General features: G+C 48.3%; 2 protein-coding genes across 2 annotated transcripts in view; both read left to right on the top strand.

Annotated features, from left to right (window-relative positions):
• The window catches only part of BAIAP2 (BAR/IMD domain containing adaptor protein 2), a 318844-nt gene that overhangs the window by 125709 nt on the left and 177806 nt on the right, over window positions 1-15329 (top strand). The gene's annotated exons all lie outside the window — the stretch shown is intronic.
• RPTOR (regulatory associated protein of MTOR complex 1) overlaps window positions 1-15329 on the top strand; it is a 425447-nt gene that overhangs the window by 383248 nt on the left and 26870 nt on the right. The window lies entirely within an intron of this gene.

The raw sequence follows: 15329 nt of genomic DNA, 5'->3' as shown, positions 1-15329 counted from the left end.
TCTGTGTGTGTGTGTGTGTGTCTGTGTGATGTGTGTGTGTGTCTGTGTGTGTGTGTGTCTGTGTGGTGTGTGTGTGTGCATCTCTGTCTCTGTGTGTGTCTGTGTGGTGTGTGTGTGTGCATCTCTGTCTCTGTGTGTGTCTGTGTGGTGTGTGTGTGTCTGTGTGGTGTGTGTGTGTGTCTGTGTGGTGTGTGTGTGTGTCTGTGTGGTGTGTGTGTGTCTGTGTGGTGTGTGTGTGTGTCTGTGTGGTGTGTGTGTGTCTGTGTGGTGTGTGTGTGTGTGTCTGTGTGGGGTGTGTGTGTGTGTGGTGTGTGTGTGTCTGTGTGGTGTGTGTGTGTCTGTGTGATGTGTGTGTGTGTCTGTGTGTGTGTGTCTGTGTGGTGTGTGTGTGTGCATCTCTGTGTGTGTCTGTGTGGTGTGTGTGTGTGTGTGTCTGTGTGGTGTGTGTGTGTGTCTGTGTGGTGTGTGTGTGTGTGTCTGTGTGGTGTGTGTGTGTCTGTGTGGTGTGTGTGTGTGTCTGTGTGATGTGTGTGTGTCTGTGTGGTGTGTGTGTGTCTGTGTGGTGTGTGTGTGTGTCTGTGTGATGTGTGTGTGTCTGTGTGGTGTGTGTGTGTGTGTCTGTGTGGTGTGTGTGTGTCTGTGTGGTGTGTGTGTGTGTGTCTGTGTGGTGTGTGTGTGTCTGTGTGGTGTGTGTGTGTGTCTGTGTGTGTGTGTGTGTGTGTGTCTGTGTGGTGTGTGTGTGTCTGTGTGGTGTGTGTGTGTGCATCTCTGTCTCTGTGTGTGTCTGTGTGATGTGTGTGTGTCTGTGGTGTGTGTGTGTCTGTGTGGTGTGTGTGTGCCTGTGTGGTGTGTGTGTGTGCATCTCTGTCTCTGTGTGTGTCTGTGTGATGTGTGTGTGTCTGTGTGGTGTGTGTGTGTCTGTGTGGTGTGTGTGTGTGTCTGTGTGGTGTGTGTGTGTGTGTGTGATGTGTGTGTGTGTCTGTGTGGTGTGTGTGTGTCTGTGTGGTGTGTGTGTGTCTGTGTGGTGTGTGTGTGTGCATCTCTGTCTCTGTGTGTGTCTGTGTGGTGTGTGTGTGTCTGTGTGGTGTGTGTGTGTCTGTGTGATGTGTGTGTGTCTGTGTGGTGTGTGTGTGTGTGTCTGTGTGGTGTGTGTGTGTCTGTGTGGTGTGTGTGTGTGCATCTCTGTCTCTGTGTGTGTCTGTGTGATGTGTGTGTGTCTGTGTGGTGTGTGTGTGTCTGTGTGGTGTGTGTGTGTGTCTGTGTGATGTGTGTGTGTCTGTGTGGTGTGTGTGTGTCTGTGTGATGTGTGTGTGTGTCTGTGTGGTGTGTGTGTGTCTGTGTGATGTGTGTGTGCATCTCTGTCTCTGTGTGTGTCTGTGTGGTGTGTGTGTGTCTGTGTGGTGCGTGTGTGTGTCTGTGTGGTGTGTGTGTGTCTGTGTGGTGTCTGTGTGTCTGTGTGGTGTGTGTGTGTGCATCTCTGTCTCTGTGTGTGTCTGTGTATATCTCGTGTGTGTGTGTCTGTTTGTTCCGGTGCGTGCAAGCCCCAAGCCAGAGTCTCCTCTCCCTTTCTTCAGATTAGCAGCCCCTCCGTCTGCCCTCATCTTGCTCCATTTGCACATCTGAGAATTCCCACCTACACAGAGGGGCTAGAAGGTGTCAGCCTTGTGGTCTGGCCCTTCCAGCAGGTCCTGCAGTGTGGACACTGCAGAGGAGATTAGTCCAAGGGGATGCATGTAGGAGCTGCCGTCACACAGGAGGTTAATCGGGAAACGGTTGCTGAATGAGTAAACGATTGTCTTCCTCTGTCCCTGCCGAGTATTTGAAAACACACGCTCACTCTGGTTGTCGTGATGGAAAAGAGTGCCCTGTTGTGGTCGGTGTTGTCTGTAACTCCTGATGGCAACTACAGTCTTAGGGATTTTTTTTTTTTTTTTTTTTTTTTTTTTTTTTTTTTGAGACGGAGTCTCGCTCTGTCGCCCAGGCTGGAGTGCAGTGGCCGGATCTCAGTTCACTGCAAGCTCCGCCTCCCGGGTTCATGCCGTTCTCCTGCCTCAGCCTCCCAAGTAGCTGGGACTACAGGCGCCCACCACCTCGCCTGGCTAATTTTTTTGTATTTTTTAGTAGAGACGGGGTTTCACCGTGTTAGCCAGGATGGTCTCGATCTCCTGACCTCGTGATCCGCCCGTCTCGGCCTCCCAAAGTGCTGGGATTACAGGCTTGAGCCACCGCGCCCGGCCTAGGGATTTCTTTAACATTAGAGACCTTTTCTGAACTTTAGAAGAGGAAGCAGGACATGTTATATCTTGTTTTAAAAAAAAAATGTTTTCCTACTTTTTCTAGGTGGTATTCATAAAGATATTATTCTTTTACTGATTTAATTCATAATCTAATGACATTTGTGTGACAAACTGCATTAGGAACTTTTTGTCATTAGCCTGCTTCACATGTAAACTAAAAATACCTCTAAGGCTAGGATTGAACCTAAAAAAGAACAGAAGAACTGCAAACCCAAAACTTCTTCAAGGTATCTAAGAAACTAAAATAGTTACCAAGTCACAAAATAATGACAAGTTTACACTAACACACAACCAGCAACGAGCAGGATGAGCATCCAAAGACACCGTGGCAAGGACAGTTTCCGCTCACTTTTTCATTAGTTCGCCGTCAGATTTCTTTCAGGTCTCTGTGACCAGAAAGAACCATGTTCTGTATGTGGCTCACCTTTGATTGATGAAACAACCTCCTTTCTTCCCTATGTTGGTTTACAGAGCTCGTGTCTGCATTAGAAACCACGAAAGGGCCGGGCGCGGTGGCTCACGCCTGTAATCCCAGCACTTTGGGAGGCCGAGACGGGTGGATCACGAGGTCAGGAGATCGAGAGACGATCCCGGCTAACACGGTGAAACCCCGTCTCTACTAAAAAATACAAAAAAATAGCCGGGCGAGGTGGCGGGCGCCTGTAGTCCCTACTCGGGAGGCTGAGGCAGGAGAATGGCGTAAACCCGGGAGGCGGAGCTTGCAGTGAGCCGAGATCATGCCCTTGCACTCCAGCCTGGGCAACAGAGCGAGACTCCGTCTCAAAAAAAAAAAAAAAAAAAAGAAACCACGAAAGAATATTAAAAATGGTCTGTCCTGTGCTTCAAAAAGAAAAAGATGTATTGAATTGTGTTCTGATTACAGAAGTAATATGACTTTTTTCTTCTCTCAGTTGGAAAGTTTCAAAACTTGATTCTGTCCAGAGGCTGGCTTACAAGGCTGTAGGGGATGTGAGCTCTCAGACGCTAGTGCTGGGTGGGTGCAGTACTCCCTTTGCTTAGGGCAATTAAGCAGTAACTGTCAGAATTAGAAATGGGTACACCTGCAAAGCCAGCAATCCTGCTAGGAGGCGTATATTCTTAGAAACCACTAATATAGTTTCCATGAAATGATTATGCCCGGAGATGTCCATGATAACATGATTTGTAATGGGAAAAAGTTGAAAAGAAATGACTTAGTAGGAGAGTTAATTTAAAATGATAAATCCATGTGATAGAATACTATACAGCCATTAAAATTCTTTAAGTTGTATCTTTCTATGAGGACTTGGTTGGATGTCCTTGATCCACAAGGTAAAATAATCAGATTGTACAAAATGCTTGCACAAGCTCTGTGCTTCTGTAGACTGGAACAAGCATGGGAGGAAGCTTGGCTAGTTACACAGCAGGCTGGCCACACAGTGACTTCTAGAAGGTGGGGTTGGAGCCAGGCAAGAGGACTATTCTTTTTTCATCATCTACTTCTGGGTGATGTGAATTTTTTAGGAAGAACAGTTATTGGTTTTGCAATTTAAAACAGACTAAAATACCATTTTTAACTATAAAAAGCTTTAAGAGCTGATACGCTGTTGGGAGGCCTCACGCACACAGCCCAGTTGATTTCGCACAGCCCTTAAAGCTACAGCAGGGATTTCCATTCAGCCACTCCCGAGAGCATCCGCGGCTGGAGGGTGGATGCGGAACCTGCGCTGCCCGTCATCAGATCTGCGGCTGCGCAGCTGGGGTTTCCGTGCACCATTAGACACTCAGACAGTGAAGAAGTGACTTGAGATGGCCACAGTCCCCACGCAGGGTTCCCTTCCACCACTGGGGTTGCTCTGTGTGCACGGCTGCAGTCTCGCTTTTCCCGCTATGCGATGAACATCGAGCGTCCTGTCATACATTCTCCAACAAAAATGACTTTTTCTGGTTTGCTTTGTTTTGTTTTGTTTTTTCCCCTCTGAGAATGACACTGTGTGACATTCTTTATACAAACCTGCAGCAGGCAGAGCCTGAGAAGTTCTCTTGTGCCACCTTCAACTCAGCTCATCCCCAGCGCATCCCCGGGCCCATCCCCGGCGCATCCCCGGTGCATCCCCAGCCCATCCCTGGCTCATCCTCGGCTCATCCCCAGCTCAGCTCATCCCCGGCTCATCCCCAGCTCATCCCCAGCTCATCCCGGGCTCATCCCCAGCTCATCCCCAGCTCAGCTCATCCCCAGCTCGTCCCCAGCTCATCCTCAGCCCATCCCCAGCTCATCCCCAGCTCAGCTCATCCCCAGCTCAGCTCATCCTCAGCTCAGCTCATCCTCAGCTCATCCCCAGCTCATCCCCAGTTCAGCTCATCCCCAGCTCAGCTCATCCTCAGCTCAGCTCATCCTCATCTCATCCCCAACTCAGCTCATCCTCAACTCATCCTCAGCTCATCCCCAGCTCAGCTCATCCTCAGCTCAGCTCATCCTCAGCTCATCCCCAGCTCATCCCCAGTTCAGCTCATCCCCAGCTCAGCTCATCCTCAGCTCAGCTCATCCTCAGCTCATCCCCAGCTCAGCTCATCCTCAACTCATCCTCAGCTCATCCCCAGCTCAGCTCATCCCCAGCTCAGCTCATCCTCAGCTCAGCTCATCCTCAGCTCATCCCCAGCTCATCCCCAGCTCAGCTCATCCCCAGCTCAGCTCATCCTCAGCTCAGCTCATCCTCAGCTCATCCCCAGCTCATCCCCAGCTCAGCTCATCCCCAGCTCAGCTCATCCTCAGCTCAGCTCATCCTCAGCTCATCCCCAGCTCAGCTCATCCTCAACTCATCCTCAGCTCATCCCCAGCTCAGCTCATCCCCAGCTCAGCTCATCCTCAGCTCAGCTCATCCTCAGCTCATCCCCAGCTCATCCCCAGTTCAGCTCATCCCCAGCTCAGCTCATCCTCAGCTCAGCTCATCCTCAGCTCATCCCCAGCTCAGCTCATCCTCAACTCATCCTCAGCTCATCCCCAGCTCAGCTCATCCCCAGCTCAGCTCATCCTCAGCTCAGCTCATCCTCAGCTCATCCCCAGCTCATCCCCAGCTCAGCTCATCCCCAGCTCAGCTCATCCTCAGCTCAGCTCATCCTCAGCTCATCCCCAGCTCAGCTCATCCTCAGCTCAGCTCATCCTCAGCTCATCCCCAGCTCAGCTCATCCTCAACTCATCCTCAGCTCATCCCCAGCTCAGCTCATCCCCAGCTCCTCCCCAGCTCCTCCCCAGCTCAGCTCATCATCCCCAGCTCATCCCTGGCCCATCCCCAGCTCATCCTTAGCTCAGCTCATCCTCAACTCATCCTCAGCTCATCCCCAGCTCAGCTCATCCCCAGCTCAGCTCATCCCCAGCTCAGCTCATCCCCAGCTCGTCCTCAGCCCATCCCCAGCTCATCCGCAGCTCAGCTCATCCGCAGCTCATCCCCAGCTCATTCCCAGCTCAGCTCATCCCCAGCTCATCCTCAACTCCTCCTCAGTTCATCCCCAGCTCATCCCAGCTCATCCTCAGCTCATCCCCAGCTCATCCCAGCTCATCCTCAGCTCATCCACTTCAGTCTGCTGTGGGCTTCACCCGCCTCAGGAGGACAGCTGGCTCCACCCCAGCTGCAGCTTCTAAAACGGGTGCTTCCTGTTCTTTCCTGGAAAGTTCAGAAGGAAAGCAAATGGATAGGTCGATTCCCCTCCAGGAAGACCAGAATAGAATGAGTCGTTGGTTTTGGATGGAAGCTGCATGAAGAACGCACTTGGTGGGTGGAAGTGGGAGACGTAGCTTCTCTGACTTTGTTTCCACTCGGCCACCACCAGCTGGACTCTGGTGCTCACAGTCTCCGAAGCGGCAGGACGGCTTCCTCTGGCAGCCAGGGCAGGGACCGTGTGGTGCCACTCTGCTCACCTTGCTCCACACTTGACCGTAGTACCAGCGCCTGTCTGGTAAACGACTGCTGAGTGTTAAACAGTCAGGGGTCAGGTTTATCAGCCGAGTCAGACAGTCTTGTTTTAGAGAACATTGTGATTATTCAGTATTGTTTAAATTAAATACATAGTTATTCTAACCATTCGTTCTTAGAGAGTTTTATCCTGGTTTTGCTTGGCTGCGCGTGCAGAGGGTCCTGTGGGCAGTTCCTTCAGCCTCAAGTGTGTGGGAAGCATTGCTCTGGCAAAAGCCCCAGCCGGGTTCCACCTCCGCATGTAGACAGCTGGAAGGAGCACCACTCCCACCTTGGAAATAAGCAAAGGGCAGAAAAACTATAAAATTCTGACTTTTCCTGAACCCATCAGAGAACTCAGGTGGCACGGAAGTGAGTTGCCCAGCAGGGAAGGGAAGAGGTGCCTCCAAGGAGAGCTGGGCCATGAGCGCCAGTTCCCTCCAGCAGAGCAGAAGGGGCCAGCGGGGAGAAACACTCACCTGAAATTGGCAGTGGACTGTGCAAGACTGAACGTGGAGCAGTGGAGAATCTCAAACCTTCAGGAGCCACAGGCCGCACAGGCCATGCACGTCCACTGGGCCGTCACCCGGAAGATTGGCCGTCACGAGAAGAGCACCCTCAGAGGTGTGGGCCTACAGCAGGCTCTCCTGTCCTGCCCCCCACAGAACATAACCTGCAGTTCCTGATGAAAGGCAGCAAACCCTGTCGCCCCCGGAGCACAGGCAGAGACCCACTGCCACAGAAGAACAGCAAAGGAAAACCTTCCGTCTCCAGCAGGGCAAGGACCTGCCACATGTGGCACACTGCAGGGAGCAGGGCAGAGTCACTGAGAAGGCTCCGCCCCAAGACCCAGAGACACAGGCCCTGCCTCAGTCAGAGTCTGGGCCAGAGCAACAGAGAGCGCTTCAGACCCCTCCACCAGGCCAGCAGGCTCCAGGCAGCAGGCACAGCCGTTGAGCTCTGGCAGAGGCACAAGGGCATAGAGAGAGAAGCCCCCTAAGGTGCAGACACACAAGGAAAGCCAAAACCAAGGGGTGGTAGGGTGGGAACCCTGGCAAAAACCCTCTGGAAACCCAGACCCTGCTCAAGCACGAGGTAGCATGAGAGGAATCTGAAGCTGGCCATGTGCTGAGTGTCACCATAGCAACAGTAAAATCCAAGCCCATTTCAGTGCCTCGCTGGATTGACTGAACTCGCTAACAGTCTAGTAATAGAGGCATAGCCATTTCCAGGCATGCGTATGTGTATATATATGTACCTTAGTCTCTGGTATTCTGCACATGAAGTCTGGAATTCATTCAAAAATTAGGAGAGGCTGGGCATGGTGGCTCACACCAGTAATCCCAGCACTTTGGAAGGCCAAGACAAGAGGATCACTTAGCCGAGACGTTCAAGACCAGCCTGGGCAACACAGCAAGACCCCATGTCTACTAAAAAGAACAAAGGAAAATTATGAGATACCCCAAAAATATAAGACAAACACACCCGCCATCAAGAGACAAAGCAGAGAAAGACTCAAGGGCAACCCAGATGTTGGAACTATTAGAGATGGAGTGGAAATAACCAAGATTAATGTGACCTAAAGGCATTAATGGCAAAGGCAGACAATATACGTGAACAGTTGAGGGATTCCAGCAGAGAGTTGGAGACTAAGAGTCAAGTGAATGCCCCCCCAGAGGCTTATCTGTGACCTCAAATAGCCGAGGAAAAAAATCAGTGAATTTAAAGACAGGTCTATAGAAAGTACCCATAATGAAACACAAAGATTACAAAAAGTGGGAAAAAAACAAACAGGATTGCAGATCATCTGAGAGATTCAGGACAATACAAAAGAGTCCAACATCTAACCACCAATCCAGCAAAGATCCCAAAGCATGATATATACAGACACACACACACGTGCACGTGCACACACACATATACACACACAGCCGGACATATCATATCTAAGCCACCACAAACCAAAGATAAAGATAAAACCTTGAAGACCTCTGGAGCAGGACACATTACTTACAGGGGAACAAGGACAAGAATCACCACAGATTTCTCATTAGAAATGGTGTAAGACAGAATAGTCCAGTAATATCTTTAAAGTGCTGAAAGAAACAAACTGTAACCTAGAATTCTGTACACACAAAAATATCTTCCCCAAAAGAAGGTAACAAGACAAACATATCCTCTCTTGCCACTTCAACACTGTGCTGGAAATTATAGCCAGGGAAGTTAGGCAAGCAAAAGAAATAAAACACACCATATTGGAAAGAAGAATAAGCCATCTCTGTTCACAGATGACATGATCCTGAATATTGAAAGTCATTCGAAATCCAGTTTAATAAAGTATCAGAACTTAAAACCCAATGCAGCAGTATTGTACCCCCAAGCTCAATATCCAGTAACCGTTTGGATCAGATTCCCCTACACTACTAATGAAAACCCTAAAAATGCAATCAAGAAAACAGTTTCATTTACAGTCATAGCAAAAATAATAAAATGCTTAGGAATAAACTTAGCAAAAGAATGTAAGACTTGCACTGAAACATTATTGAACGAGATACTAAAGAAGAGTTAAATAAAGGGAAAGAAATCACACATTCATCGGTCAGAAGACTTAACATGAAGTTGGCAGAACTCGCCATAGCTCTACAGATTCAGCACCATCAGCACCATCCCTGGCAGGCTTTTTTGCAAAAATTGACAAGCTGATACTAAAATTTGTATTGCAACGTGAGGGACCCAGAATAACACACAAAAAAAAATATTGTAAAAGACAAACAAATTAAACAACTCACGCTTCCTGATTTCAAAACGTACTACATAACTGCACTAATGAAGACACTGACATTGGCTTAAGAGCAGACATACAGGTCAATGGATTTGAACTGAGAGCCCAGAAATATACCTTCCATCACTGCTTTATGCCTATAAACTCTACAATTTAGATGAGATAGACAAATTCCTTGGAAGAGGTTACTACCAAATGTCATTCGATAACAAAGAGATAACCTGAATAGTTCCTGTCTATTCAAGAAAATGAAGTTTTCTTGTTTCGTTTGAGATGGGGTCTCATTCTGTTACCCAGGTTGGGGTGCAGTGGTACAATCATCGCTCATTGCAACCTCGATCTCCTGGACTCCAGCGACCCTCCCACCTCTTCCTTCCCAGTAGCTGGGACTGTAGGCATGCACCACCAGACACAGCTAATTTTGAAATTGTTTACAGAGATGGGGACTTGCTGTGTTGCTCAGACTGGTCTCAAACTTCTGGGCTCAAGCAGTGGTCCCACCTCAGCCTCCCAAAGTGCTGGGATTATGGACGTGAGCCACTGCATCTAGCGAAGAAAATGAGTTTTTAACTAAAAGCTTTCAACACAGAAAACTTCTGACCCAGATCGTGTCACTGGCAACTGTACCAAACCTTTCAGGAAGAAATAATACCACTTCTGCACAACCTGTCACGGAAAATTAAAGAGTGAACACTTCCCAACTCAGTAATATGAAGGCAGCATCTTTCTGTATCAAAACCAAAGATATCACAAGAATAAAAAGCACAGATTCCCAAGTCCTCGGCATCGTATTAATGAGCTCCAGTTAGGCACAGTGGCTCATGCCTGTAATCCCAGCACTTTAGGAGGCCAAGGCAAGGAGGATCGCTTGAGCCCAAGAGTTCAAGACCAGCCTGGGCAACAGTGCAAGACCCTGTCTCAAAAAAAAAAAAAAAAGGCATTATACAAAAATCAGTTGTATTTCCATATGAGCAATTGGACATTGAAATTTAACATCAATACTGTTCAAAATAGCACCAAAATACATGAAATACTTAAGTATGAATATTTTTTCAAAATATGTGAAAGATCTGTATTCTAGAAAATATAAAACACTGATGAAAGAAAGCAAAAGACCTAAGTAAATGGAGACCATGCTCCTGGTGTAGAAGACTCAATAATATTAAGATTCCAGTTCTCCCTAAATTGATACATAGATCATTTCAACCCCAATCAAAATCCCAATAGGATTTTTTTCGTAAAAATCAACAAGTTTATTCTAAAATTTGTGGGGAAAAGCAAACTAAAATAACCAGAACAATTTTGAACTAGAAGAACAAAGTTAGAAGTCTCACACTATCTTATTTCAAGACTTGCTATAAAAAAGTAATCAAGATGGTGTGGGATTGGTGAAATGTTAGACGCATAGATCAATGGAACAGAATAGAGAGCCCAGAAATTGATCTACACAAATACGTTCAATTGATTTTCAACAAAGATGCAAAAACCAATTCAATGGAGAAAAGATACTCTTTTCAACATTGGTACTGAAGCAATTAACATCCATTTGCCAAAAAAAAAAAAAAAGAAGAACCTGATCCATACCTCACACCTTATACAACAATTAACTCAGAGTGAATCATAGCCTAAGTGTGAAACCTAAAACTATAAAACTTCTAGAAGGAAACAAAAAAAAATATTTCTGACCTTGGGTTAGGCAATGACTTATTTAATAAGATGCAAAAAGCACAAGTCAAAAAAGAAAAAAATGGTAAGTTGGGCTTCATCAAAATTAAAAACTGCTTTTTTTTTTTTTTTGAGACAGAGTCTTGCTCTGTCGCCCAGGCTGGAACGCAGTGGCGTGATCTTGGCTCACTGCAAGCTCCGCCTCCCGGGTTCACGCCATTCTCCTGCCTCAGCCTCCCAAGTAGCTGGGACTACAGGTGCCCACCACCACGCCCAGCTAATTTTTTTTTGTATTTTTAGTAGAGACGGGGTTTCACCATGTTAGCCAGGATGGTCTGGATCTCCTGCCCTCGTGATCCACCTGCCTTGGCCTCCCAAAGTGCTGGGATTACAGGCGTGAGCCACCGCGCCCGGCCAAAAACTGCTTTTTAAAGACAGTTAAGAAAATGAAAAGACAAGTCACAGACTGAAAGAAAATTATAAAACACATAAGATAAAGATCTTGTGGCTGTTACACATAAAGAACACTCAAAATTCCATAATAGGGAAATAAGCAACCCAATTAAAAAACAATGGCGGAAGATTTGCACAAACACCTCACCAAAGAAGATATACAGGTTGCAAATAAGGACATGGAACGATGCTCATTGTTAAGGATCTTAATCACGGGAAAGTACAGACCCCTGCAGTGAGATCCCGCTACACACCTGTTAGAATGTCTCGGATCTTGAAATCTACCAAGTGCTGGCAAAGGACACAGAGCATCTGAAGAAAATCCTCATTCTTGGCTACTGCAACTACAAGATACTACAGACACCTTGGAAAAGTTTGTCGGTTTCTTACAAAGTTAAACATACACCTGCCATACAACCCAACCATTCTACTCCTGGATATTCACCAAGAGAGGTGAAAACATGTTCATTCAGAAACCTGTATGTGAGTATTTATAGTGACTGTATTCATAGTTACCAAAAGCTGGAAACAACCCAAGTTTCCTTCACCTGGTAAAGAGGGAAGCTGATGTAACCGTGTAATGAAAGACTCATCAGAAAAAAATGTGAACTATTGATAAATGCAGTGGCACAGATGAATCTCAAGTATATCATGCTAAATGGAAGAAGCTGCTCAAAAGACCACATCCCGTGCGATCCATTTATATAACGTTCCAGGAAAGGAAAACTGGACGGAACTGTTCTATATCTTGACTTAGGGGTGGTCATATGACCGTAAACATTTGTCAGAACTCCGCCTGTACCTAAAGAGGGTGAAATTCACTGTACGTAATTACATCTCCATCAACCTCATGTTACGGGGAGAAGAGACTGTTTTCCCTCTTGTGCTGAGGTCACATGAAAGATGATGTAAATGCGTGTTTTGGAGTGAACGCGCGCAGCAGGCTCCCAGCTTCATCCAGAGCTTCTCCCTGCTCCATAGCTTGGCGATTTGTGGTAACGCAAAGGCTGTGTCCTTGGATGTAATGCACATGAGACATTGGCAGAATCAAATCAGCTCTGTTGCCTGTGGACTCACGACGCACACCACGACCTCCTCCTCCTCCACCTCCTCTGCTGCCTCTGTTCACGAAGGGGGACTTTATTGTTCAGTGGGGAGGGGGATAGTTTGTTGCTAAACAGTGGGGGAAATAATGAAAAGCGTCAAGGGGAAAAGCACATCACAGAGGCAAATTTGCCCTTCATGCAATCAGAAGCTAAGTGGGTGGAGAGGGAGGGAGCTCGGAGCGTAAGCGTTTAATGTGTTAGCAATCTTTCCCCGTGGGTTCTTCTCCCCTTTTGCCTTCACCCAAGTCTTTCTCAATCTTGATAGTCATGTACCTGTTTTGAATTTTATCCCCTTCACCCTGAACTTTCTAAATTCAGAGAGATTGAAAATAAGACTCAGCCCTAGGGCTCCCAGATTCCACAGATAAGGATTTACCCCAAAACTGCCCCAAACTGCTGCTTTCCCGTAAGTCTTCTGGGGACCCTCTAATCTCCCTTTGTTCCTGAGCCCCAGGTTTTTCTTTGCAACAAGAAGGGAGCTGTGTTTCATTGGCTTTCAGCTGACGCTTCTGTGGGAGGCTTCAGAATCTTAATTGGTTTCTGTCTGAGTGGAAGCCAAGAGGTGTGAGGAACAAGAGTGTCAAGATCCTCATCATGTAACAGGATCAGCGGCACCCACAGCCTCCAGGAGCTCTGTTTACAGGGAGGCTCAGCCTGCACTCGGCCTGGGCCCTTGTTTACTGAAAAGCTTTTATTCAGCCTGAAGAGAAACAGGTGGAGAGGAGGTGACAGGCCGATGATGAAGAACTGCAGTGTCATTTGCTGCCTCTGTGCTGAGCGGCGGTCACATCCTGGCTTCCCAGGGAGGGTGCCCGCATCTTCCATGGCATCTGCCTTCCCCGCGCCTCTCCATCCACCACTCTCCCTCCTGCCTCACACCACACCTCCACTTCTGCTGGTCCTGCGACCCTCATGCTCATAGCTGGTTGTCCTGGCACCTCCACTTCTGCTGGTCCTGTGACCCTCGTGCTCATAGCTGGTTGTCCTGGCACCTCCACTTCTGCTGGTCCTGTGACCCTCGTGCTCATAGCTGGTTGTCCTGGCACCTCCACTTCTGCTGGTCCTGTGACCCTCGTGGTCATAGCTGGTTGTCCTGACACAGACACTGGGGGTGGTTTCAGAACCGAGTTCCCGTTCAGAAAGTCTCCTCCCAGCCCCGCAAGGGCAGTAAGGGAAGGCTGTGGGCTCTCTCCTTGAGCTCAGACTAGGGAAGTGGCAGCCACCTACCTCTAGAGGCAGAGCTCCTGGGCTGGGAGAGGGCCCTTGCAGTGCCATGGCAACAGGAGAAATGCCAGTCCACCTGAAACCCCTCAGCTCCTGTCTCCAGGCGTCCTGGTGCCCCTCCCTGTTCTAGCACGGGCCCCCTCTCGACCTTGCAGTCTTCGTCTCTGTTGTCTTCGAAGCTGAGGCTCTGAAGCTGCCCCGTGTCTGCCCCCAGTGTCTGGATTCTTTGCCCGAGCTCAGACCCGGGGCCACAGAGTGCCGGGCCAAGGACCTGGAATTCCCATTGGGTTCCTCTCCCTTCCCGCTGGAAAGTGCCTTTTAGACTCTTCCTCTAGGTTATTCCCAGAGAAGCCCGAGTCTCATTAAAGTGCAGTATCTCTGTTCCTGCGCAGCTTTGAGTCTTTCGGCCGTGGGTCTTTTCTTGTTACTGGTCTAGGTTATTGGTCATTTGTCACTTCTTTTCTAATAAGCTCAGGATTGTCATAAAGTGAAGCCGGTTGTTAAGAATCCACAATCTATCCCGTTTGCCATTGTGGGGTTATTTCTAAACCAGAAAATGTGCAGAGGGAGCCATTTGACACCTTTTGTGGTTATCGTTTCCGGGTTTGGATGTCTTTTTTGCTGTGTTGTGTCTGCTTTGTCAAGTGTGGTTTTTGACTTTTAAGAAGAAAAAGAAGGAAGCAGAGCAGTAAAATGCTAGGAAATGAGCCACAGCCATCCATGAGCACAGGGTCAGACGCAAGGTTTGGGGTTCGCCTGTTTCTGTTCTGTCATCAGAGCTGACACAAAGCATTGGAGGAGGAGACACAAAGAATGCTGTATAAACATCTGCACGTAATAACCACCTGCAATGACCGCCTAAAACTCCACATGGAGAAACCATTTTCTTGCCACATTTACGTGCAGGGACTCAAACATGGCCACGCGCCATAGTCTTTATTCCCATTTCTTCTATCAGAGAAAGCGACTTTTTAATAACTAATGCAGGCTTTTTCCTTTGTCGAGACGGAGTTGTTTTTAGCCAAAAGGAACTAGGGTTCTTTTCTGGTTTATTTCATTTCTTTTGTATTTTGGGTCTCCACAAGTCTTAGTTTCTTAGCAAGGAACAGACTCAGCCAGACTGACTGAACGGCATGTATGCTTAAGAAAATGCATCTGTGTTACACAGACAAGTGGCCATCCTGCTGCGTAAAGTCGATTAAATCCTAGTTAGTATTTGCCAAGTATGGACCTCTCCTAGACGCTGAACGTGCACACCCCAACCCACATGTGCGTGCACACAGACACATGCACGCACACGCACACATGCACACGCACACACAGGCACGCACACGCACACATGCACACGCACACACAGGCACGCACACGCAGGTCCTGAAGCGAGGACCTTTGCTCAGGGAAGAGGACAGCAGCATGTCCAGCGTCTGCAAATTTCAAGTGAAAATTAACTTGGTCTTTCTGAAGCTATCTTGTTAGGGAAGGGCACTAAAGTTCTCACGAGTTAGTTTAACCCCAGCCAGACTTGCAGCTCAGCACCCTCCTAGCTCTTCTACTGTCGGGAGCCCAGGGACACCCCCCCTGCTGCCCAGGAAGGTCCCGCACCCTCTCAGGGCCCGGCCTAGCCTCTCGTGAGGCTTCTTCCTCCTGTCTCGTAACCTCCTTCATCCTCCAGCCAGCTGCCTGCTTCCCTTTGGCATCAGAGAGAGAATAAAGGCAGTGTCTCCTCACGCGCACCTGCCTCCTGATTGTGTTTTCAGTGTTTGAAGTGGCACTTTGGTGCCCCCCTGCCCTGCTGCTCGGTGCTGACCTCAGTACCCCCCATTCCCTGGAGAGGCATTTCCCAAGGCCCTGCTTCCCATCAACCTGTCAGCCC

This window comes from Macaca thibetana, chromosome 16, assembly GCF_024542745.1.
Source record: "Macaca thibetana thibetana isolate TM-01 chromosome 16, ASM2454274v1, whole genome shotgun sequence".
NCBI classification, from domain to species: domain Eukaryota; kingdom Metazoa; phylum Chordata; class Mammalia; order Primates; family Cercopithecidae; genus Macaca; species Macaca thibetana.
The sequence above is the reverse complement of the archived record's forward strand: the minus strand, read 5'-3'. Positions and strand labels throughout refer to the sequence as shown.